Below are 26,790 nucleotides of genomic sequence, written 5' to 3'. Positions count from 1 at the left end.
AAAATAATTATTTGATCTGGAGCTGGCGAAGGTGGTATTTACAAGCTCTAATCAAATTTCACACTGAATTCTGAATTCTGACAAGGGAGAAATTAAATGGACAGAGGTTCCCCTTACCCCCCTGCTAATATTTGTCTGCAATTACAAACACACAACTCGTTTTGCTGTAGCTATTTCTGTTGAGACAAAGTCAGTAAGAAATGAAATGCATAATTAAAGCTGGTAAAAATAGATCTGGTGTGTAAAGATGGCTCAGTGGGGAGAAAATCTGAGGTCATGCATAGCTAGCCACATCTGCACATCAGTGTGCAGTGCAGTGCAAAGCTTTGATAAGCAGGCAGACAGTGTGTGGAGATGCAGGAAGGGATCACACACACACAACCAGGTTGCTTTAAACTAAGGGCCAAAGTCACCTCTGCTGACTAATAGTGAAAATCATCACTGCTCCTTAAAGCTATGGTCGACGGTGTGAAAGACGATGAGAAAGATTTGACAAAAACAAAAAACTGTCTGCATGTCTTCAGTCATCTGGTAGCACACTGGGACAAGCTCAGTGTAGAGGCTGGCAGACGGGCAAGAATCCAGAGTTTGAACCCTGTCATAGATCTTTTCTGCTACAGTAACTTTGAGTACAATGATTCTAATATGTTAATCAGTTAATTAGTTTTTTTGATTAGTAACTTTAATCTGTCCGATTACCACAATTTAACCAGTTCCTCTGCATCAGTCTCGGGTTATATTTGTTCAGCAAATATAACCCATTGGTTCTTCATCAGTGTTATAAAGTAATACACTTTTAATACAAGTACACCTTGGATTAATAAGTAAATACATATTGGTGGCTAGCTGGAGAGAGACGCACAGAGAGAAAGGTCCCTACTCACAAGACGCCGGCCCCTTGGCCCTTTGGTAATAAGTAAACACATAAAAAGCCTCTGCGTTACAAATCAATGATGGAGATGTGTGATTAAGAAAAGAGGAAGCACATCTGGCCCAACCAGGTATAATCTACTACTAAAAGATCTATAAGGTGCTACTGAAAATTATGCTTGCCTACATCTCAAAGCAGACTGACTGACTGACTGACTTTCCAGGCAGGATTTCGTGCAAAACAGAATACAGACAATTTGCTTCAATCACCCACTCGTGTGGAAAAGCTACATTTGTTTCATGAATTATATGATGACCAGACAGACATCCCTGTTTTCTCAGGTGGGGACACTGACATTTTTGGTAGCCTGTCCCTGGCCGGACCTGCCCCAGGCAATCCCCCTGTCTTTGATTGTGAATTATTATTATTATTATTATTATTATTATTATTATTATTATTATTATTATTATTATTATTATTATTATTATTATTATTATTAAAGAAAAAAAGAAAGATCAGGTAGTAAAAGAGAAGAGCAGTCTTCTTTTTTATTTCTCAGATAAAAACTTTAAAGCATTTGATATTGTTATGATACATTGACCACAGGAGTGGTGATGTGCCTGCTTTTATTGCAGGCCACAGAAACTGAGTTCATTCTTGAAAACAAAATGCCTAACATGAAAACTCAGTGAGTCTGGGGATGAAAGAAATGCTTTTGAATAAAATGCACAAACCTTGACCAGATTTTAACCCACTGCCAGGTGCTCAGCAGCAGCTCCAGTAAATACACCAAGATAACACTGTGAGGTCAGAACCTGGACACATACAAAATACATTCAGTTATTTATCCCCCCAAAAATGAAAAAAATAAAACCATCCCCCTTTTTAATCTTTTTACACAGAGTCAAGTTGAATATGATATTGTTTTATAGCTGCAGGTCAAACTGACAAACGAGACACTTGACAGACTCACACATGGTTTTATTTGTTGCCTGAATACTTGAAACTGATCTAATTAACTCTGCAAACACTTAACATGCTCTTTCACAATGTTCATCCATGACCTGAAGCTTGCATTGTCTTTGTCATATTCTGCATTTGTTTCATTACTCTCTAGATCAGAAAACCTGTTCCAGTTAATGTCAATATGATACTAGGTTTTAATATTTAGTACTTACAAAAAACAAAACAAAAGTGAATGTAACCTTGAACATGTTTTATCATAAATCTGAGAGTTGAGTGATTGGGAATAGACATACAGCTCTCTGGAAGGTCGCCATGCTTAAGCCCATCACAATGACAATTCTAACATAGCCACTGATGTTAGAGGGCACCCTATAATGTTGACCATGCCACCCTGCCTATTCTTGTTTAGCAACTTGACATGCTAACATTGGTAATTAGCAGTGACCGCAAGGCACAGCTGAGGCTGATGGGAATGTTGTTTATGACATCATTGAGATTTGTGAATAAAATTCAAACATGTCAGTCTAATTGTGGCATTGCAGGAAAAGCTGATATACATATCACCAAAGTCAGTGCAATTGATTCTGTAATGACTCAGATATTTATGACACAAACTTTGTGGTAGATCATTCTAGTTTTACTGAGATATTTTAGTTTGAGCCATACCCCTCACAAAAAGGGTAAGCTATCACCCAGGTCTTATAACAGCTAAAAACCCCAAAACAAATTTGTATTTGCTCTGACAGATCATTAAACAGTCATATGAATCACTGAATCAGTCAAGTATGTAGCCTATATTTAAAAAAAATCTAATCAATCTTTACTCATAAAGCACTTTTCATACAAGTGTGCAGCACAAAATGGTTTATATGGTTAAAAAGCAATGCCCCGCAATCTGCCCGTGCACACACACACAGCATGTGTGGCTGAGCACAGAGAAACAGAGGAAACAATATCACATGGAGCTGTCTGCATCAGGAGCTGATCACAGCCCGCCCACGGAGTCCACCCCGATACAGGCAGTTAGAGGAGCCCACACCGAGGCCATAAGGCTTCAAGAGTGATAGTGGCATACATGTGATTATTACCAAATATATTCATCCACAGAATAAAATTTGCACAGATATGATATACCCATAATTAAATAAAACAAGATCATATAACGTGTCTATGCAATTGTACATATTTTCAACATAAAAAAAAAACATAGACACTAAGCACATCCCTCCACGTGAAATTGTCAGGATAATGCTGTAGTATGGAGTTGTTATATTAGCACACACCCACATGGAAGTACTGTAACATTAATTAGGCTTCCTGATCTTTGGTTTCATTAGGGGGTGACAGTAGATGTCTCCATCAGAGCTGTCGCTCTGTGTCATCAGGCGAAAAAGGCAGGAGTAACCCATCCTCCTGTCAGGTCTCTGTCAGTCCCCAGATATTGCAAGTGTTTCATCAGAGTGGTCAGCTCAGTGTCTCTAATCCCCACAGTGAGAGGGAGAGGCTAACGCAGCTAACCCTGTGATCCAAGATTACTGTAGGCTGTGGGCACTGCAGCCTCCCTCTAAGCCCTGATCCCTTCCTCCCCTGAGCGCAGAGTCTGGGCCTGTCACTCCCAGGCTACTGCTGCTGCTGCTGCTGCTGGTCAGCCTGCACAGGTAATCACCTGCAGACAGCAAAAGTGATGCTCCTAAGCTCTCTGATCGCGCAACCAGGTGAAAGTACAAAGGGGATTTACATTATAGTAACACAGACGTCTATTACACACATACACACATGCTGTGTAGCAGCATTGTGCTAGAGTCAGCAGAAGGCACTCTTACCAATGGCAGCAGTATTGTCTCATAAGGACAAACAACGAACATTTACTGTATAGTCGCCAAAGAAGGTTTTATGAATTAAAAGTCGTATTCACATAAATTCATGAGATAAATAAGTATAGGCTAATGTGTGTATAACTTTATAATAGTAATTTAGCAAAAATAAAACTTGAATTTATTTACGTTCCACACTGATTCGATACATTCTATAAAATCCGTTTGACCTATTTTTTTCTGTTATTTATGGTATTTTCTTTATTATTCCACCTTCAATATCTGTAGTGTCTTTTGTGGTCCATATTTTCTAGACCTCCAAAACTGGTTTGAAATTTGTACTAATTGCCGAATCAGCAATACTGTGTGTATATAAATACATGTTTCTAAACGATGTAGAATTTTTATTTTCACTTTCTTGCAACAACATTTTGTTTCTGTGTTAAATGTTATTACTTGTAAGCCGTTTGGTCTCAATGTAGTTTTTGCAACGGAGTGCCACTGCTCTTCATTGGGTTCCATTACAAATTGTAATGACTACAATGAACTTTCTTGTCCAGGTAGGAAAATTGTCTTGGGCTATTAGTCACCCATACTGCGACAATCATCAAAAGCCATCAGACAACAGTATACAAATGGAGCAATACAAAAGGTAATGAACACATATTAATACATGCACAGTGCTAGATACCCGCTCTTATAGATGAATAAAAAGAAAACACACTCACACCAACAGCCACAGCGCAAAAACGTTCTCATCAGGACCAGCTTCATGTAGTTATTATCACCTGCTCCCATTTAGCGTGTGTAAGCCTTATGCAGGGATGAATATTTATGCAGGGATGAATATTTTTTTTAATCTGTTTAACTGACAGTGAGGGACTCTGAACCTCCTACCAAAGGGTAGAAGCTCGTACTCTGTATACAGAGCATGAGAAAAGGTTGCTAGAGATCATATTGGCCTGATGCAAGGTAAATGGTAAAATGGCAAATTGACTATATACGGTACTTATATAGCACTCTTTTAGTCTCTATGACCACTCAAAGTGCCTTACTCTCACTCATTCACCCATTCACACACATTAATACAGCGCTTTTGAAGCTATAGTACTTAACCATTAACACACACCGATGACACATCAGAAGGCAAGTATGGGTTCATTGCCTTGCCCAAGGTAGCCTGGTCATAAATGTTCTCTTTAATTCATACTGCATGGAAATCATTGATGTTGGAAAGTACTTAGTGCTTACATTATTTATTTATTTATTGTATCACTCTGTATTGATCCTTCTTAGAAAATGATGTTTTTGTGAACCTTTATTTCCCCCTGCAATAAACTGTTCTGCAGAGCAGTTTATAGAAAAGTTTCCAAATCAGACTGTGAGGCCGTCCTTAATCAGGCTCCCTAGGGCTGCCTAATAAAATATCAACATAAATTTAGTGTCAACACCATGAACTCCCAGATGTCATAAAAAATGCAACGGTTCTAATCTGTGACAGAGGTTATAAACGTGTGTGCTCCAGGTTAGTGAGTTATCAGTGAAGACTTACAGACATTTATATGAATGGACCTGAGCAATTACTTGGTTGTTATTTGTTGTTGTGAATGAACCAAGTAAGAGGTTAGTTGCATGCTGGATGATGTCATCCTGCTCCAGACACATGTATTACAATATTGTTGCAATATTTGCTTTTTTTCCGAGGAAAGATATTTGATTAAAAAAAGTGTTTGTGGTGATTCAGAGTCTGCTGAATAATCTTAATGAGGTGATAATATGTTTTCAGCTCATTCCACTGCTCCAACTATATAATATATATTATGCATTTATTATAGAGCTGTTTAAACAGATGAGTTGCACTGACCATGAGGAATAAAACAGTCTACACGAGCAAAATTGGTTGCATGCTCTTTAACCTGTCATTGGAACTTAAGAGTTTTGCCTAAATTATGAAGGAAAGAAGAGAGGAACATAAAAACATTTATCTATCCTTGAGCAGCTTTGGTTTTATTTGGTGAGATTTAGGTTTCTACGTCTATCGGATTTCATTTGAGGTACTCACACACAAAATAAATTCAATTAACCTCCATTGTATTTGGCTGGAGGCATTTCATTTTAAGTTTAATGCTTATTTAACCAAGCAAATCTTAGGTATGGAGGGCTTTTTTTCCCATTGAAGTTTAGCCAAGACAGCACCATGAAAAAATTACATATGAAAAAAGTCAACCAACAAATGAAACTGTGATAAAAGCAGAAAACAATATGACTTTTTATATATGTGTATACAATACTATACTATACTAAATGTTGGGAGAATAAGACAACTGATAATTATTTCATATAGATAGCCTATCAAATCCTTAACTTTATGTGAGCGACAGACCATGAACCTGAAACCCTGCACAGATAAAGAAAAAAAACATCTGTTCTGTTCTCTGTCCTTAGACTACACAGAAGAATTCTGAATGCTTCTAAACATACTCAATAATGTCTTATTTGAAATGTATCTAAATATTACTCGTATTACTTGTGTTATACATATTCCTGACATTGAATTACTGAGTGAATCCCTCAGTACAGTAGCCGTCATGTTACATCATAAGCTCAGGGTCACAGCTCATTATTTAGACCCACAGTGGGAATTTAAGTCACATGGTTCGACTGTTATGACGACAGAGGAAAAGGCACATCGAAGATGTTTTAAAGAACTTTATGCAAGTAGCCATGATGGTGGAACATTGAACATAAAGTTTGCACAAAGAAACTAAACTGCTATATCCTAATTGAGTCCTAGTTCTGTATTACAGTCTCCATCATTATGCACTAGAAAATGATGTTTTGTGAACCTTTATTTCCTCCTGTGTGAGATTCTGAATAATATCTTGGACAATGCCTGTCATTGTATAGGATTGTCTGAATACTACTAATAATAAAAAAACACATTTGCATAAAACAATCATATTTCTATTAAAACCCTGATTTTTTTTTCTCATGTATATAACGAATCCAAATGTAAAGCTAATTATTTCCTTGCCAAAAACTTCCTATATTCATGCATAGCAAATTTTGGTCCAGGTGTGGATTGACTATGATATATTAAAGTAACAAAATGTTCCCAGGGGAACAATTACTATATATTTTTATAACTTACACTGCAAAAACATCAAACATTATCAAACACAGAGCAAAAATTAAGGTCACAGCTAATTGGCTCACCAGGTGTATTTTTCTGCAGCATTAAACTTCTGTACATTTTATATGGTATTATCAAATCGAGATGAAACAATCAGGTATTGCTGGAGTATCATTCCTGGAGTGCTGGGTGCATGAATTACAGTAAGAACGCCCCAAGGCCACAAACACAAGAATTTCAGGAAACAAATACTGCATTTGTAGATGAAGAGCATTTTATAGATTTGGTTTCTCTTGGGTTTCCAGGCAATAAAAGGAAGAAATGGCCGTGCTGTGTGATTTCCCTCTGCCTGGGAGTGTGTTATTTAAAAATGTATGATGTATTTTTGGAAATTCATAGTTAAGAACGAGACCTTTTGGGAAATTACTACAACCGAAAAATGGTGCCCTCAGAATGCTGCTCAGATCCACTTTTTCACTTTTTTTTCCTGCTACAGGATGCTGAAATAAATCAGTGTTTGTCGCAGGGATGAATGAAGGAGAATGAGGACAAAGTGGGGAGCATCATCGCATGCTCGTATTCCCTCTTCCTCTCTGGACCCGTGTGTTGCACTTTACAGCCTCACGGTACGATGTGAAAATGTGTGCAGCCTCTGTCAGTCACGAGTGTGTTTTTAAACGGGCACTCACTTGTATATATTATGCATAATGTTAATGCGTTTGCTCTGTTTCATGCAAGAAAATGTGACATGAGACATAACAGCAGCAGTTTGAGGTGAGGTAATCATATGGAAACAGCAGCACGAGCACCTCAGAGTCCCCGCTCCCCAGGGGCCCGCATGGAGCATTTTCTCCCCCCTCTAGTCTAGAAATGGAAACATCCCCCCAGACTCTCGGGAGGCACATCTGAAATTCATCCATCAGTTCTCTCTGGTGTATATAAATACCCATGTGGAGCAGTCACACACAGGTTTGTCCTATAATATGGGGCTCACTGATGGGAATGGATGGGTGTGATTCAAGTAGGTGGTAAAGTGCTGTGAGCAAAAAAAGCACACCACTTTGTTTTCAGGCCTATTTCCCCAAATAAAAGCAATCAGCGAAATATTAAGCTCGCTGATCCACATTTAGGGAGCCGGGAGCTGTCGTCCAATATGGCCTCCCTGTAAATAGGTCTTCCTGCAGGGGGATGAATCACACAGGCAGACATGCTGGCCTGCTTTAGGTGCATCCGGAAGCAGGTCCCCTCTGTGAAAGTGATACTTTGACATTTTGGATTTACTCTTCTTGTTCCTCAATGGGCGTTATGGGAAAAACATTAGCAAGTGTCTGTGAGTGAGGAAGACAAATGATGTTAACAATGTGCTTTTAGCGTAGCTTAGAGGCATCCACACAAAAAGAAACATATCAGAGTAAATATCAAAATGTCAAGGTCTCCACTTGTCTGTTGCATTTTAAGTTGTTGAGCCTGCTACCGCTGAATGAAAAACAGACAGACCTTTGAAATGAATCTTAATGTTTGACTGGTATTGTGAATACCTCTTAGAAAAGTCTTATAAATGCCTTCTAACATTTAAACATTTATATTCCAAGCAGCAGTGTTGTTGGAAACACATGGGTGTGTGCAGTTTCTGAAAGATTATGGAAGAGCCTTTTTAAGTGTGTGGATTTGGTTAAAATGTTAGCATTTTACTTAAACCACCTGATTTAGTATTTACAGCTGTATAACACAATGTAATAGCCATCCATTCATTAGCTATAGCCTACTGCTTATGCATAATCATCAGACATGTCAAATGGTAATATCAAAGAAAAAAGTCAAATAAAGTAAATAAATAAAGACTGGTTTGCATTATTGTCTGTCTATGATGCCTATTATATCTATAATTTTGGGAAACTACGAGAGTATTGTGCCACTGCCAGGACAATGTATTCAGTGTAAACATTTGTTTTACATGTGATGCTGGGGTACATCACATTTGCAGGGTATAATAATGATGATAACACATTGACATAAAAAAAAAGGCTGTCATGAAGTAATGGCTAAAACCAGAACAACCGACTACTGATGAATGGATAGAAACAAATTACAAAACCTATATTATGGAAAGCCTGTAATTTTCCTCAGTGTCCAAAAAGCTGACCTGACCTTGAACAAGTGAACTGAGTATTAGATTATAGCTATTTTTTAATTTGAATGATGGTGAAAGACTCACATTGATGTGGACATGTGTATGAAGGAAATCAGAGAGAGAGAGGGATGTTGTTAGTGTGGTTAGAAAAAGTCTGAGATCTTCAGTTTCTAGTTTATATTTCGGTTCAGTGTCATTTTTGGCATGTATGATGATTTTTTTAACTGTAATTTTAGTCAATTTTTATAAGTTCCCCTCTAAACACACTATTTTAACTGTGTTGGACTGTTTTGTGCACTACTCTCTTTCTGTGCAGCTTAGGCAAATCCTCATTGATGTCTCCTGGGGTCCTCAGGTGTTTCGTCTCCTCACCCAGGTGACCCAGCTGGTGATCAGACGCTGCCTTGATCCACAGCTGCCTTGATACCTTCTCTGCAGCATGTGTCATTTCCTCCATGGCTCTCCTGCTGTGAGGTTCCCCAATCCCCAGCTGCCTAATTGCCCTGAAAAGAGACGTCGCTACCTGCCGATCCTCTGCACCCGACCCCGATGGGGTCACATGGAGCCCTCCGTCGGTCGCCTCGACATGCACCTTGCAGCCCCTCACGGCTTGGCTCCGTCTGCCTCTCAAAGGCTTCCTCCTGCTCTGCTTCTGCTCTTCCCCGGGGACAGTCAACTCCATCAGGAGCACTTGTCTTGTAGTTTCCGACACCAGGACCATGTCAGGCCCCCGAGTGTGGTCACTGTGAGCATTTGAGCCGTCTCCCAAGGTCGACCTTCAACCGCCGATCCCGTGGGCTGAAAGATAATAACAGGAAGCAGCTCCGTGTTACTGTTACTGAAAAGCAGAGAGAGAGCGGAGGCATGAAAGCCGACATTTCCATACAAGATTTTGTGTTCTTGAGGTTCTTCAGGTAGTATATACTGCTGGGAGTTATGTCAGCATAAATCAAGCTTCTCATTGCCTGGGAAAGAAAAGGCAGCAGATTTATGGCGTCATAATGTCAGGTCTTTGTTCCCCCACATCCTCACGCTCACCTGGAGCTGTGTAAATCCACAACGGTTGAAAGTTACAGGCAACGTCAGATGGTTTATTGGAAGGAAAAGCTTAACAGTGACATACACAGCACACACACACACCATACTGTATGCATGGAAAACTAGTTAAGGTTTGCATGTGAAAATGGGGTAAACACGTGGCTATAACAATGTCTCATGGCAGAAATAAAGCCTGGATTTGTGCCCACATGGTTGTACATGTTAGCTCTGAATGTGTCTCACTGTGAATTGCATGAAAAGCGGATTACAACACAATTATTTAATTATGAAGACAATACGCGTGTATTCTCAGTTGCAGAAATCTAGTGACAACCACTAGTTTTACAGTAACTTCAAATAAAATCCAGTCATTATGTGTCATGAACAGACTTTATGTTTACAAACTGGAATAATTATCTATTTTTAAAGTGAAAACCCGTTATAATTTTAATCTTTCTACTGTAAGGCAAGGCAAGGCAAGGCATCTTTATTTATATAGCACATTTCATACCAAGGCAACTCAATGTGCTTTACATAAAGACAACACTTTTTTTTAAAGAACAGCATAAAACAGCATAAAAACAAACACACTGTATGCACTGATCAAGCCTTTTAGGTTTTTAAGAGACAGAAAGTCCGAAGTACCATTCGGCCTGTAAAAAAAAAACAGATGTACTATAATTTCAACTCAGGCTATGGTGGAACTTTCAATAGGTTAAAAGTCTGGAAAAGTTCAAGTTTATCATGTCTGAGTGATGTCATTGGGGTTATCTCTGCATGAGTTGGCTGGATGCAGCCAATGAAAGATTCTATGGAGATGCATTATGGGAAATAGGGATTCAAAATTAGGCTAACAATTTAGGCAGATCAGGTTCTGCTTGAGGTTCAACCTCTTAAATGGAGTTTTTCCCCACTGCTCTTGGTGGGAACTTTTAGGTCTGAAGTATGAACGGTCTAGACCATCCTAAAGTGCCCTGACATAACTTCTGCTGTGAACTGCCGTTATACAATAAAATTGACTTGACTTTCACTGTTTAATCTGTCTCTAGGGGGTTTCTAGCCTCTGGGGGCTTAAGATGCTGTCTAAACCACAATGACCTTGATTAGGGTTTGGTCTGTGTCATTCCCCATTTCTCTCCATCTCATGTCCTGACACCTCCGAGTGTTGAACGTCATGCAGGCTGTGTCTTTCCCTCCAAAATGTATTAGCAAAATCAAGAGCTGTAAAATAGCTTGCAGCAGGCATCCAAGCATGTTTATTGTTGATCAGCACTGCCAAACACTACAGAGAGATATATTATGAGCCTGTCACAACACTCTCACTTCATAGTCTCAGAATACGTCTGCAAGCATGAGTGGCTTTAACATTAAATGTCTGGCAATCGTCAAATAAAAGAAGTGGAGGATGCGGTGGGTGTGTTTACAGAAGACATGACCTCTTGGGATGAACCATGACAGAGGATGATTTTCTCAGGATTTTCCACCTTGGGCACTTTTAGAATAAGTTGCATACATCCACACCAAGCTCCCTGACAAACTTAAATGCCCAGGATCTCTGTGGTCTCGGTGATTTGGGATGACTTCATCAGTTGCAGGAATATGACGGTTCAACAAATGAAAAAACGGGAATCTCCAGAGAATTATATTATTGCCTGAGTGGTACAACAGGAAAACACAACATTACAACATGATGTGTAGTGATAGCCTACTGAAGCTGTTTTTATGGTGGCATGATTTTTCAATCTTTATTCTACTGTAAACTTAAAATTGTTTCTATATGTTTTACAATGTGACACATTTCAAATGAAATGAACCATTGAGAAAACAGTTGAACAATGATGCATTGCGTTGTAACAACGCATTAATGAACACCAATAATCATGTCTCCCACATTTTAATGTGATTTGTTTGGGGTAGACACCGTGGATTGTTGTTGTGTGTAATCACACTGCACAAAATAATGCAGAACACAGTCTTCATTGCAAACTGCAACATGATTTTGTGATAAAATAAAAACTGTGCAATCAAATATTCAAGATTAAGAGAAAAAGTTTTTTTTTTTTTAATCAAATATAAAAGACAGCTAACATTACTGAGGGATTTAAATATATCTAAATAATGACAAACCCATTTGCAAAGTGTTTTTAATCTTTTCTAATCTTTTTTCAATTACTAAAATAAAAATCTTGAAACTTCATAGGGTGGAAAATTACTTTACATATCAATGCTGTGGCCAATACTCTAGGGTCAAGAAGACCACAAGGTCAGTTTTGATCTGTAACAGGAACTGTATGTTTGATAAAATCTCAATAAGTGATGTTCACCCAATTGTATCTGTTGGTTGCATGCTATGAGAAGAACACAGGAAATGAACTCCCCAACCAGAAGCCAAACCTCCTCTGCCACCATGCAGGCTTTAGTCCTGTGGTTTCTCAGTATGTAAATAAACTCATAGCGAGCACACTGATAACAGCAATGATTACCCTTTGACAACACTTCATGTGACCACAATGGAGTGAAGTGAGAAGCACCAAAGTTTTGAGTTGGTGTTCTTCTTCTTCTTCCACAAAATGTATATACTTCATATGGAAACATGATCCTCCATTTCGTCATGACACCCAGGGACTAGTTCGCTATCTGTACAGTTTATACAGTGCTGGAGTGTTTTACTGTACCACTCCTCATATTAAACCAAAACAGCCTCCAGCCTGAAGATGTTCCCCATCATGACGTGACATGAAGGGAAGATTTCACCGGTGAGGTCTCCAAAGAAAGTGTGTGTAGTAGTGATCCATTTTCCTTTCTTAAGCACGGTATTCAGCACTGGCAAGCCCTTAATTTGAACACATGCATATTTGAAACAAGGCATTTCTTTTGAGATGCTGCAGTTTGTTGTAATGGGTGGGGGTGGGGGTGGGGAGGAGGGGGCTATGGGAAGCCCCGCCGGCACAGACGCAGCTGTCTGTCTCAGGTGGATAGTTTCCGTGGAGTGACCTCACTGACTCATCAAAAGCTCAGAATAGCTGCCTCTGTTCGCATACTGTAGGCAGTGTGATGTTAATGTGCCTCTGACAGTTCCCGTGTCAAGACATCTGAGAAGAAGAGTGCTGCAAAATTACTGCCTGCATCTCAAAACACTCCACCATTGCTCTATTGCAAGTACCATATTTAATTAAAAAGGTTTTTATCACCGTAGGGGGGAGAATTTGCTCTTTTTTATGACATGTGGCTGTACAATAATCATAAAGCTGCAAACAACATGACATGCCCGAGGAAACTGATGTTAAAATATTGATGTCGGCGAGGAAATCGTGTTGAGACACATTGCAGATGCTTTTTATTTTGCTGATCCTGGCCGTGGGAAAAAAAACGCTGGGTCATAAAATCTGAGGAAAGTACGCCGCACAATGCTTCAGCAGCAATACATCAAACCGCTGCGCCGCAATGCAAGCACTTACTGATGATCCAAATTGACAAATGGTTACGATTCTGTCATTTCACTAATGACACATGTCACCATGACCTCTGTTTCCTGACCTACAAGGAGATGTAGTCCAGATACAATGGAGTCTCACAAGCTATTCTGGTGAAGTGCAGCTATAGGATTATAATGGCTGTCATAATCATCTCACTTTTATCATTATTATCCCATAACCATCACATCAATGGCCTCTATACTTTCCTCTTGCCACCAGCTTTGGAAAAACACATTGTCTTTATCTTGTGTTTTATATGTCCATACATTCACATTCACTTTAGAAAGACACAGAGTATACAGTATGTGGGTGGGAGGCCATGTTGTGTGGTGGAGATCTGTGGGTTGCTCACTCCTGGGGGCCAAAAAACATAAACATTATGTAAAGAAAAATTATGCATGCACCATTTTCTGCACACAAACGTGGATTTACAAAAGACAAACATGCACATCTCACTTAAATACAGTGTACATGTGGATTTCTAAAGCCAACTGTGGGTGGAATTAGAAGGAGATTAAACATAAAATGAGACTGAGCCATACAGTAAACCACTGTTTGATTAGGTATTTTCAAATTCAAGTCTTCAATTTGGTTAATGATTTATAACCTCAAGCCCACTTTAACATGCGCTTCAATATCACCACCACAAATTAATCACTAATCATCTTTCAAATAATGATAATTAAAATAAATTAAAGGTACAGGCACCATAAGTCACAGCCATGTGTAATGACAGCTGTCAGAAAACTGTGTGGATGATGAATATCATAGAATTGAACTTGTTTTTCGCAATGTCAGTTCTAATGAGCACAAGCATCAACATGAAAACATCTGTGTCTGCATCCATTTATGGCTTTACTGTATCAATGTGGGAGAGTAAACAGAGTTTTAGCTGTGAATCTAAAAAACTGTTCTCCAGTAAAAATAAATAAAACAAGGTTGAGGGTCATTTGTTCAGCGGCTTATTGTGACCCATAATTATATTTTGTTTTAAGACAATAGGGGTCATAGTGGTTTTAACAGGGGTGTGGTAAAAAGAATGCAAAGTCCACATCGGGTGGAGGTTGGGGCTGTGGTTGGTTAATCAGACCTAGAACTTTAACACAGGGGAGTGGGGTTAAGTTTTCAAGTGAAACATGTTTATGCATGAGGATTACCTAAAATCATCTTATTTTTCTAACCCAAACAAAGTCAACTTTTAGTGCCCTAAAAATAATATAATAGCTTTAGTGTGAACACACAATGAAGCTTGATGTATAGGTGCAATAATTCAGGAAACAATCGTGTAAGAGTGGAACAACAAGCTATGCTGCTGTGAAAAAAATGACTGCTACTGTTTTTTTCAGGTTAGAGCAGTACACCTACAGTACAACCCTCAAGACTCCTGAGGTCCATGATTGGTGTCTGACACGTTTTCCGGTATTTTATATTAAGTGTCGAAGATACATTTGTGGTTTAAGTATCAAAAACCATCTTGATTAAGTAATTTTACATCTCATCTTAATGCCTCTCTGGAGCCCTATAGGAACAAAAGCTTAGATTGATCAAAGAATATAGATAATGGATGTTCCAGTCTTTGTTGTGACATCACAAAGTTATAGAAGGTTTTAAGGCTTAACGTTTCTGAATCCAGGCTGTGTGCATTTCACTGTGGACTGAGACTTTGACACTTTCAGGGCTGTTTCATGATAAAAAAAAATCCACCTTCATACAACGATGCCTTTAAATGACTTGTTTGTCCCAACAACACAGCTCCTAGAACCACAGTATTTCACAGCCTGGTGTACTCGGATGGACCACTGAGTGTGAATTTTGGATATTCATCTAATGCAGGAATATAATGAGTGTTGGAAGATGCTTAAAGTACTTGCTTCAGCTGGTTGACTCTTTGGACGGCTCTTAGCTGCGAGGCACTGCTGTGTGTGTTCTCTTCCAGCCAGGAGGCTCATACACAATTAAAATCCTTTAAACTACCTGAGAACAAATTCTGCTGAGGGCAATTAAGCCCTAAAGAGTGTGCGAGGTATAATTCAAAGGAGTATGTTGATGTCTTCATAAGTGACATATTGTTTTTGAGATGTTTATTTCATCATGTTCCCTCTTCTTTATATCTATCTCAAGTTGTGAGAAAATAATGTTGCTTAGTATTTATAGCATATCTCAGAATTCCTCTTAATATATTCATCCTGCAGCCTATTCTTGCTACTCAAAGAGCCTATCTAATTAATGCAAATTTCTTCTATCTATCGCAGAGTTGCCAGAAAGTTGAAAAAGTCAGCTTAGCTGTGATACAATCGGCTTTGCTGTAGGATATATACGCGTAGGATGCACAATAATCCGACACTCTCTAAACACAGACATGAGTTGCATCAGTGTGAGAGGATCTATTTGAAAAAAAAATGTAATGTGTAATGAGAGCCATACTGTATGCTGATGTTCAGTCTTGGGATAGGTATCTTTTTCATAAAAAAGTGAGGAGACACACCAGTGTGGTGGAATCAGTGAATCAAGTATGTGCTCAAGCAGGATGATCGAACTGTGATGTGATACAGTAGGTGCTGCTGGTAGTGACCAGACAAACTATCTAAATGAATGTCAATGGTGCATGTTTATCATCATGACTTTGAAGTACTTGTTTTTTTCCCCATCAAACCACTTTACAATTCTAATGTGCTTCATTTCAGCAGCAGCTATTACACCTGGTCATGACCTGGCTCAAAGGGTCACAACAAGAAGGGAGACAACATTGCAAACATTCAAATAGTGCTTTATTGAACCAAATTAGACCAATTTAAATCATCAAAGGAAATATTTACATTATGGAATGTGGAGGGTCAGTGAAATCAGTCATGTAAGGTGTGCATGAGTGAAGAGTGCGTGTATAGGTGTTTGTGTGAAACAGAAGGAGAACTAAAGGCAGCATAACCAAACCAACACGTACTGTAGTTCGCCTGTGGAGAGAAGCAGCAAGAGGGGATGAGCAACTGGCTGCAGTGGCTTAAGTAACCTCACCACACAGGGCCCCGGGGCCTGTTTCAGAAAGTAGGCTCAACAAACTCTGAGTCAACTCCCAAGTGAACCCAGGTATGACTTCTATGCAGTCATCCCGGTTTCGAAACCAAGCGATTAGGAACGATTTTGGTCGGCAATGCATTTTCTTGTGATAATATATCATATACTAGGGCTGGGACCATATGCTTTTCTCCCGATTCAATCCTTTTACGATTTTTGGGGTGCAGATTTGATTATAATTGCGATTCTTCAATATTAAAGTTAGAGTTTTCATTAATCCTGCTTTCTGAAACAGGGCCCAGGTGTGTTGAGCCACTCAAGGCACCTGCAGACAGGAGAAGACACACCCAGCAGAGGACACATGGACAGAAAGACACACCCAGAGGAGGACACACATGGGGCATCACAACCTTTACTCTGCAACATTTATTTGAAAGCTTCTTACTATGCTGATTCATATTGTGTGATATATACACAGCATAATGAATTTAGAAGAATTTTAGAAGCCAACCCATGAAGCGGGACAACAACCCAACCATGTGTATCTCATTTTCTTTCTTTTTTTTCCTTCAATATTTTCTTCAATGGTTCACCTGGCTGTCACCCTTGCCATCTTCTGAGAACAGTGTGATGGTCCGCAAAGTATGACCAGGGCGAGCATTGTGGTGTGTGTGTGTGTGTGTGTGTGTGTGTGTGTGTGTGTGTGTGTGTGTGTGTGTGTGTGTGTGTGTGTGTGTGTGTGTGTGTGTGTGTGTGTGTGTGTGTGTGTGTGTGTGTGTGTGTGTGTGTGTGTGTGCGCTACATATTAACAATTAAGCACAAAGGGGGCAGTAAGGAGGCGGCTCTGCTAATGTTGCTGATGCAATTTTGTATATCCAGTTGTCATCGACAAGTTGTATGAGTGCTGTCTGGGAATAAACATTTTTTATTGTACAACACAGTTACCAAGTGCTGTACAAGATGAGATATAAAAATAAATGCAATTAAAAATATAAAAAGACAAAATTAGGAACTCAACACAACAACACAATTTTCGAATTCATGTAATGATTTGTATCCTGCTCAATTCATTTTAGAGAGAAGAGACGATGAGGACATTTTATTTATTTGAAAAAGCATTAGGTTTCCACTGTGTGTGTGTTTAGTTTCAGTCAATTAGTGTGTAAAAGAGTGGTGTCATTCTTCCAATTTTCCTGTGTGTGTGTGTGTATTTGTGGTTGTCCATGCTCTTGAGGAGCTCCGGTCCGTCCGGCCAGACTGAAAACACGATGGGATGATGGCAGTAAATGGTCTACTCATACTGAGTTCCACTTGATCGACTCCACACAAATACCACTGTGGCTCTGGAGTTTTTGTTCATTTGGAGCCAGACAATTCACTGGTGGATTGGTATTATGTGTCATCAGGGGCGCAGCCGGGGAGTTTGGGACTCATGAAAAGATGCTCTACCGGGCACCATCACCACATGCTGCACCAACTCTGACAATATCACCATGCAGAAGTCCAGACAACATTCTGTATTCAGTGGAATTCAGTATTTTATGAAAGACAGATAAGAAACCATATTTCAGTCTGTGTCATAGCTGTAGAGAACTGCTGCACCTCCTGTGTCACAGCATTACATGCAGTATGCTATATAAAATATAATGATCACTTCTCTTGGGCTTCTACATCAAAGGGAGTGTGTCATACCAACTGTCTTGCCTAAGCAGAAGTGCAGTCACCAGGGCCTGAGCATGCACATCTGCCGCCCATACACATATGTGTAGTCTATAGCCTATGCTGTGAATGCAACTCATATCTCACAACATGCTTAATTTCATTCTTCACATCATAATTGACCTGTATGAGAACTAGAGCTCTCAATGAAATTGAGAAATATATAGTATATTTCTCATATATTTCTATGCATGAAATATAATATACAAATGGCTTGGGTCAGGTCGGGCCTCCAGCTCCCTTATTTTAATTTAATAGGCTTTATGCACAGCTCCACTACTTCCTAAACTTAAACAAGCTCCTTTATTTCCTGTCTAACATTATTGGACAAACTGATTAATCCAGGTGTGTCTGACTCAGTACCTCAGTAGTCACAACAATGGTCAGACACACCTGTACCCGAAGATTGTCCAATATTCACAACCATCTCAAAAACATGATCCAAATACTGTGATTGACAAACAACATGTACATCAGAGTGTAAATTGGAGGCCGGAGGATGAAGTTATAAATCAATACAGAGCCTGGAGAAACTGGACGATCTTTGAAAGATGAAACGGCAGAATGCTTACACACACACACATGCGCGCACACATACGCGCACAAAGGTATATTAAATTAACTATTGTGTTCTGTTTCTAAGTGATCCGATTATCCTTCAGCGTCAGAACAATTACATCCAGCGAGTGCATTCAAAGACTCAAATGAAGTGTAACAAGAGATCTGAAACACTTTGTGCTCGTCTCTCAGGGCTGGAGAATCGCTCCCTGTGAAGCACCTTCAAACACTCAGTCCGGCGGTTATGAGTAGAAGGAGCAGCTGAGAGTGAGGACTGCATCTTAAAAGCTCAGGTGTTTCGTCTCACTGATGGTGCGGGGAGGCTCTGATCAGTTATAATGCGGCTGTTAGATTTTCCAGCTGCGACTCCACACTTATTTTCCCCCTCTCTCTTTATGATGAAAAGACATAATGTTCTTCATAATGTCTGCCTGTTATGTGCTGCCTTCAATTTCCTACTCGCCTGGTGTATAGTAATGCCTGATAATTTACACACACTTTTTCCTGAACAATTATTACATCAAGACAAACAATCAGTGAAAATTGACTTCATAAAACGTGGTGGGTGGGAACATTGTTAGGCAGGATCTGTATGTATTTCCTAAAGTGTTTTTAGGAAATTAAGAAATGTGAACAGTTTTGAATAATATGTTTACATTTTGGAACATAGAGCATTCTGTGGTTAGATAACAGGACATTTACTTTACTAAATTATAGGTTTGCACCTGAAAGTGAAGGGAAATAAAGCAATTCCCTTTTTTAAGCACTTTTTATGTATTTTCCACAGATTTGACTCCAGTTTTTTCAACCTTTACTTTTTTTGCCAATTTCCTGGCACCAAAGGAAAGTACATGTACCATTGTGGGAGGCTTAGGCTGTGTTTATGCTGATTACTGTAGGTGCTGTGCAGATGTGGCGCACGTTGCCTTACACTTGCTCAGACAACCTTTTAACACAAACATCATTTTCATAGCTTTACTCAACAGAGCTGCTCCAAAAATAATAATAAAAGGGACCTCTTTCCATTTGGTATACTTATTGCTATTGATATATGCATCAATATTACCATCAACAACATCAACAGGAATATGATGTTGTGATTCTAAGTTCTGCAGAAACATCACTGCTGCTGTTCTATGTAATGAGTGGACGGCCCACAGCCAGTTATAGGATGTTGTCTGCTGATAAAACATCTGTATTAATCACACAGCAGCAGACTGGAGCATATGCCAACTGATGTTATTATGTCCAGAATTTGTAATTGTTTTTTACGTTCCATAACTGATGGTGACATTTAAAAAAGTTTTTTTTTTTCTTATTTTCTCTCTTTGGTGGGACTGCTTCTACTTTGCTTCTTTATCCTGTTCTGTGTCATGTAATGTGCATCTGCAGTATCCAATTATTTCCTGATATATTGCATAATTAATGTTGTCCAGTGGCCTCTCCCCTTTTTAAAAAAAATTGCTTTCTATTTATAAATTCTCATCAGGTCAGACATAGATGTCTAATAACATATAATTGCATTTATACTCTATATGGCACTCTAATCATTATTTTATTATTGTCTGTTAATGTACCAGTGACTGAAATGGGCATTTTTCTAATGAGATGGCATTAACTTCTTGAACCAAATGAACCTTTTATTGCTCCCCTGTTGAATGGCATCACACAAGTAGATAATATTTCATAGTCGACATATGAGCAGAGTATACTAGTAGAGCAGCAGCCATGACCTGAAGAGCAGGTTGGTGATATCAGAGTCAGCAGACATGTCGGGCAAGTGACAGATTTTCCAGAGTAGTTGTTCAGAAATGAATTGGTCATAGACTGTTTAAAGCCAGTTTACAGAGAGTTACAGTGATGATCCTACAGAAAGCTGCCTTCTCTATGCTTTGAGTGCCACAAGATGAAGCTGCTACGGGTGTTTTTTAAAACAGGACAGCTGTGAGAAGCCCCACTGATCTGACCATCTGTTCCTCTCCGGCCCACTACCCACCCTCACCAAGCTTTCCCATTCCACATAAAGGAGCAGACAATACCACACTTGCTATAGAAACTTTACAAATGAGGCACAAATCTTCTAGTAACCATGTCTGGGGCCATCAAGAAGGTTCACTGGAGAACTGGCTGTATGCAAGTGATTTAACAATAGCACTAAAAAAGAGGAGACATGGGCTTGGAGAGTTATCCACAGTTGTGTGTGGATGCAGTTGAAGCCTGGACCCGATGCGGTCAGACTCACTAGCATTAATTCTCGGCTCAACCCGGGTCATTTGTATATATTTTCAGCCCGAACGTGCCCCTTACAAGCCCGTCCAGTTGGGTTGGTTGCGCAGCCTATTGATAACTCAAATTGGGTTAACTGGGCCCGATGTGCCCCAACCCCCAGCCTGGCTTTGACTTGTTCTGTATACAAGTCAACATGTCATTTTTATGATTAATTTGAAATATTACTCACCTAAAGATACTAGTGAATCTTAATTAATTATTTGTTTGTGCTTGCAATTAGTGAAAAATGACCTGCATATTTGAATTTTGGAGAATTTAACTGAGCTAACAAGGTATAGTGGTAGAACATTTTATAGGTATCTACGACCATGTTGCTTCTTATTGATACTTGCAGACAGTTGGTGTAAAGGGGTTAAAAAATAAAAATATTCTGTACAAACATAACACAGAAAACACTTCAAGATCACAGAAGCTTCCTGCTTTGTAGTGATGCGTCCTGGTAGAAATTTAAAAAAAAAAAAGCTCTACCTGTTTGCTCTGTCCTCCTCCTCCCTCTGTACTGCACACACCACGTGTATTTTTCAATGACTCTAAGCAGCTAACACAATAACGTTGGTTGTTTTCACACAGTACACAAGTAAAACCATTAGCAGCTCATTAATAATTGCAATGCATCAGGGGGGATAATTGTTGTCCAATCCAAGTTTTTGCTGGATCAAGCACATCTCATCTTGCTGCATATAGATGCAGAGAGCCTACAGTATGTTGACCCCTGTCCACTGCCAAGAACTCCTACAATGCATGTGATCTGCTGCTGTGTCCAGTGAATCATTTTTTTTATTTTACATCTTGTGGATGGCTGGGTGCACATGATGGCTCCAGGATGCTACCATAGAAAGAAAAATAAAGCTGGCCGAGGCAGTGTGATACTTTGAGCAATGTTCTGCTGGGGAACCTTTGCTCCTGCTATTCATGAGGACATCACTTTGACACGTACCACTTACCTAAACATTGTTGCAGACCAAGTGCACTTCTCCATTGAAATGGTCCACCCTGATGGCAGTGGCCTCTTTCAGCAGGATTTTGCTACCTGCCACCTGGCCAACCAAAATGTCCAGGAATGGTTTGAGGAACAAAACAAGTTCAAGGTGATAACTTGGCGTCTAGATTCTTCAGTTATATATCCAATCAAGCATGTATTGGACAAAAAGATCGGATCCATACAGGCACTAGACATAAAAAAGTATCTGCCGCTAATGTCTTGGTGCCAGGCAGACACCACAGCAGAGCTTAAAGGGATAGTTCAACATTTTGGCAAATTGGCCCATTGCCATAATCCCTATAGTCTTGAACCTCCGTAGCAGCTTGCGGCTCTGCTGCACCGTTCTAAAAATAGCTCGCACCAACAATTAAAGGTAACGAACCTACTCCTAAAACTATAGGGATTATGGCATTGGGCCAATTTGCCAAAATGTTGAACTATCCCTTTAAGGGTGTGATGCTTTTGATAGTCAAAGCAGCTAAAGGGAAAACTATAGATAGACTGTTATGTTATGGACTGGTGTATGTTTCAAGTATAAGTGATGCTACCACTAAACAACACTTCAAAGCTTCATTTGACATGTGAAGGTACAATAAGCAAAACAGTGAAATGAGGGCAGGGCAAATGCATTTGACAAGAAAAACATCACATGGCAGGGCATATAGCATTAATCTATAATATTGAATATCATCCCAAGCTAGCCACTGTACCAAAGTGTTCTAGCAGCCAATGGGTTTAGAAATGACAACAATGCAAAGGTCTCAATCCAGCTATTGATTCAAGAATGTTAAGTTTAAACATATTGATTTGATAAGAATAAAAGACCAACAGGGATAATGCAACTCCTTGACTGACATGATAAATTCGGCTACATCGGAACACATTGGTTGAATCTGTTGTATGCTTGCAGTGCAAACATGTATGTATATTTCACAAAGTTTGTAATGTTCTTTTAAAACTATCATTGTTGAAAATGATGATATCCTTTTTTTAACCTTTCGATTTACATACACAGGAGGAACAGTACACAGACTGGCTCAGTGAATGTGACAAGAAGGGAAAGAAACAATCATAGCCAATGGTAAGACAAATGAGTAAAGGGGTGCGGGCATGTTTACTCATGACAGCAACACATGAATGGGTATGTGTGCACTATGGAGGTGTTGTATATGCAGATTCAAAACTATGATACCAAAATAAATTGATGTCGGTTGGAAGCTGGGAAGAAAATGAACACATGGGCCAACTTTTATAGTCTTGAAGGCCCAGGTGAACTGCACCAACCATGCTGAGGAAAGTGGGAGGGGTGTCAGAGTAGAAACACATGAAAGTGAAGGGAAGTCCAACACTAACTATGACATCAGAGCTTAAAATAATTAAATTAACAGCTCTACCACTGTTAACAGAAAAAATAGCATCATTGACTTCAAAATGAAAGGCTTGAACTGAGAGCATTAGCACACCCTCAGCCTCCATCTCAGTCAGTATCTCCATTGAAAAATGAATAAAAACACATCTATGTTGGTCTGGTTATTATACAGGTCTGCTTGGTGGTTTAAGGTGGACTTCTGACCATGGTTCAAGAGGTGTATCAAAATGTGATTTGCTCTAGTGAAACTATATGGTCAAACTTTTAAGACATGTGAGTAACAGTAACAAAGTGATTATTGGAATGGACTTTGTATTTGTTGAACAACATTTTGATTTCCCTCACATATAAAACTGCAAAGTATGCTAGCTACAGCATCATACTGTGCCAATGATGTCCCTGGCTCTCAAGGTGGTGGATATGGTTGAGGTCAACCAACCTTTTCCTCACCACACTGGGAAAATCATTTCTTTCTGGGGATGGTTTTATGAAAAGAGGAGCTGGCCTCAAAGGAGAAATTTTGGCATGTGACGGTATGAAAAGCCCAGGTGTAAATAATAAAATGAATGATGGCTAAATTCCATTGAGCTATGTCAGATGCAGGGTTCTGGCATAATGCATGCTGGATCGCTGTCACACATGGGTCACTTGAATTGAAGTGACTCATCATTCATTCATCAACCTGTGCTCTTTTTCTGTGACAAATCTATCTGCTGTGGAAAAACGGACAGAAAAGGGCCTTTCTTCCAAAAAAGATAGTGACACATTATCTAAAATATGATTTCATCCTGGAGAATTTAGATGTCTGTTAATACCAGGTGTCCATCCTTAGATATGATTTTTAAATCTGAGATCAGATAAGATTACACATTCATACTTTTAGTCATTACCTTCACACAGGAGAATCATTTTTCACCCATGTCTTCATGGTCTATTAGTTGGTGCGATTACACAAAAAGTATAAAACTGATTTGCACCAAACTTAATGGATGATGAGCACAATATCTTGGCGCAGATCTGGGGCAAATCCAGTCAGAACAATATTCACTTGAGTGACACTGAAGTTTGCCATGCAACAACATAAGTTTGTGGAAACCGGGGTCCATATTTGGTTTTGTCATTATTACATACAGCTCTGGGCAACTTCAAAATGTTTTACTATTTATATGTCTTTGAGTAAAATAAACACTTTTATTTTTTCTATAAACTACTTACAAATAAAAATATTTTCATTGAGAGCATTTATTTGCAGAACATGCCAACTGGTCAAAATAACAAAAAAAAAAAAAAAGGTGCAGTGTTTTCAGACCTCAAATAATGCAGAGAAAACTTTTTTTTTTTTTTCATTCATTTTTAATCAATACAATACAATACAACTCAGAAAAAGTTCAGAAATCAATATTGGTGGAATAACCCAAATTTTAATCACAGCAGCGGTTTTTATACTCTTCTTCATTAAAATTTTGGTTCAGGTGTTTCTTAGTTCTGTTAAAAAAGGCACGCAAGAACTAAAACTCTGCCCTAGAAAATTATATTAAGTATACATTTTGTTCCATTGTAGCAATGACCACCATTTCCACATAATTACACACAAAACACTCACTCACACACACACGTAGACCAGAGAATTTAAGAATTCCAATGATTCAGGTCAAAGTGACTGTGAGGTATTCAGGTTACGGGATTGCATCATCTGCTTAGTCTCTCTCTCTCTGCCTCACCCTTGATGGACACGTTGCTGTTAAAGAAAAGAACTTGAGTTTAAACAGTCGAGCTGGAAACCAAAAGGGAAAAAAAACAAAAAACACATCTGAGTGTATAATTCACTGTATCCAGCAGGCATCTATCCTATTTAAGCCAGAGCTCTGGTCTTCCGACTATAGGACGTTAATCGCTTAATCTTCGCGTCACTTCCATTGCCACTTCTCTCAATTATTCCCAGGGTGCTCCACTTGCCATACAGCTATTTTCAAGCTGCAGCCTGCCAGGCTTTTGTGTGCCTTCTGGAGATATCAACAATGGAAAAAGACAGGGACGTGGAAAAGGGGGGAAAAAAAGAAAAAAAAAAGACGCTATTGATTCAACCTATCTCTTACGCCTTTTCAATTGCCTTTAAGTAGTTGTGGCGCCTGTCAGGGTATGGACTTGTTCAGGGAATCACTTAATTCCAGACAGCAGCCATTGTGTAATGTAAGAAAATGAGATGCCTCTTCAACAAGAATAAAAAACTAACAAAGGTGGGAACTTAGCTGCTCTGGGTAACAATCTCTAAAGTTCTCCTCTAAATAAACTGTTGCCAAGATACATAAGAGCCTGTCTTTGTTATGAAACAGCAATTTCAGCCCATTAGTGTCAAGTGCAGACACTCTCACTCTACTGTATTCTTAAATTACCATCAGAGCTTTGAAGTGGACTCTATGAAAGGTTTTCAGCAGGTATAACAGTTGTTCCCAAGCAAAATATAATTTACAGCAGATGTTTAATACCATAATATGTTGACTGTATCTATGACAATGCCGAGTTGATGTAGCATTATAGCTCTATCATCTAACATATTTATTTTTAGGCCTATATAAAGAATCATTTTATTGAGTGATACTTTTACAGCATGTTTATCTTCCATTCCATTAAAATATAAACTGAAAAAAAGAGAAGAGAAAATGCAGTTGCTGCCTGAATTAATGTGATTTCAACCCTGCAGATTTTGAACCTGGATGGCCAATATAATCTATCATTTTGTAATATAATATATATTACTATAATTGCCCTGGTTACCTAGCTCTGTCATCTTTGACTTCATTTTCTGGCTAAAAGTGGCAATAACACTAACCCCATTATTTACAGTGTTCACTGGAACTTGCAAATCCTCCTATCGTATCTCTCTACAGTGCCTTTGCGTCCAGGCTTTGTAGCTGTTCTATCAGTAACCTCATATACCATGCTCAACTATTAATCAGCTTTTTTGTGATGCAGGACCAGCGCCTTCATCTTGACTTTGATCTTAAGATATTTTCTTATCCTTTGAAAGCTCTGGATCAGGTTCATTGCCAAGGAGGTTTTCTCATATGATGAATTTGCTTTGGTGCAGCACAATAAACATAAAAAAGAAAAATAAATTGATATAAATTGATATTTTTTCCCAATAAAATATTTACAATAAAAATATAAAAATGCAAATACAGTTAAACATGCATCAAGAAACAGATTGTTTCTACAGATTGGTCCTCTGACAGGTAGTGTTTAGTTCTTAATATGTAGAGATAAATTAATAATTAATCATCATATTGTTGTTGTTATTATTATTATTATTATTATTATTATTATTATTATTATATCAGTCATTACTGACAAAGAGGTCATGTTTTACCCAAACACAGGGCATGCGCCAGAAAGGAATGAATATCACTTTTTGATGTAAATCTGTTCACAGGG

Source organism: Trachurus trachurus (assembly GCF_905171665.1).
Source record: "Trachurus trachurus genome assembly, chromosome: 24".
In the NCBI taxonomy this organism is placed as follows: domain Eukaryota; kingdom Metazoa; phylum Chordata; class Actinopteri; order Carangiformes; family Carangidae; genus Trachurus; species Trachurus trachurus.
Note: the sequence above shows the minus strand (reverse complement) of the source record.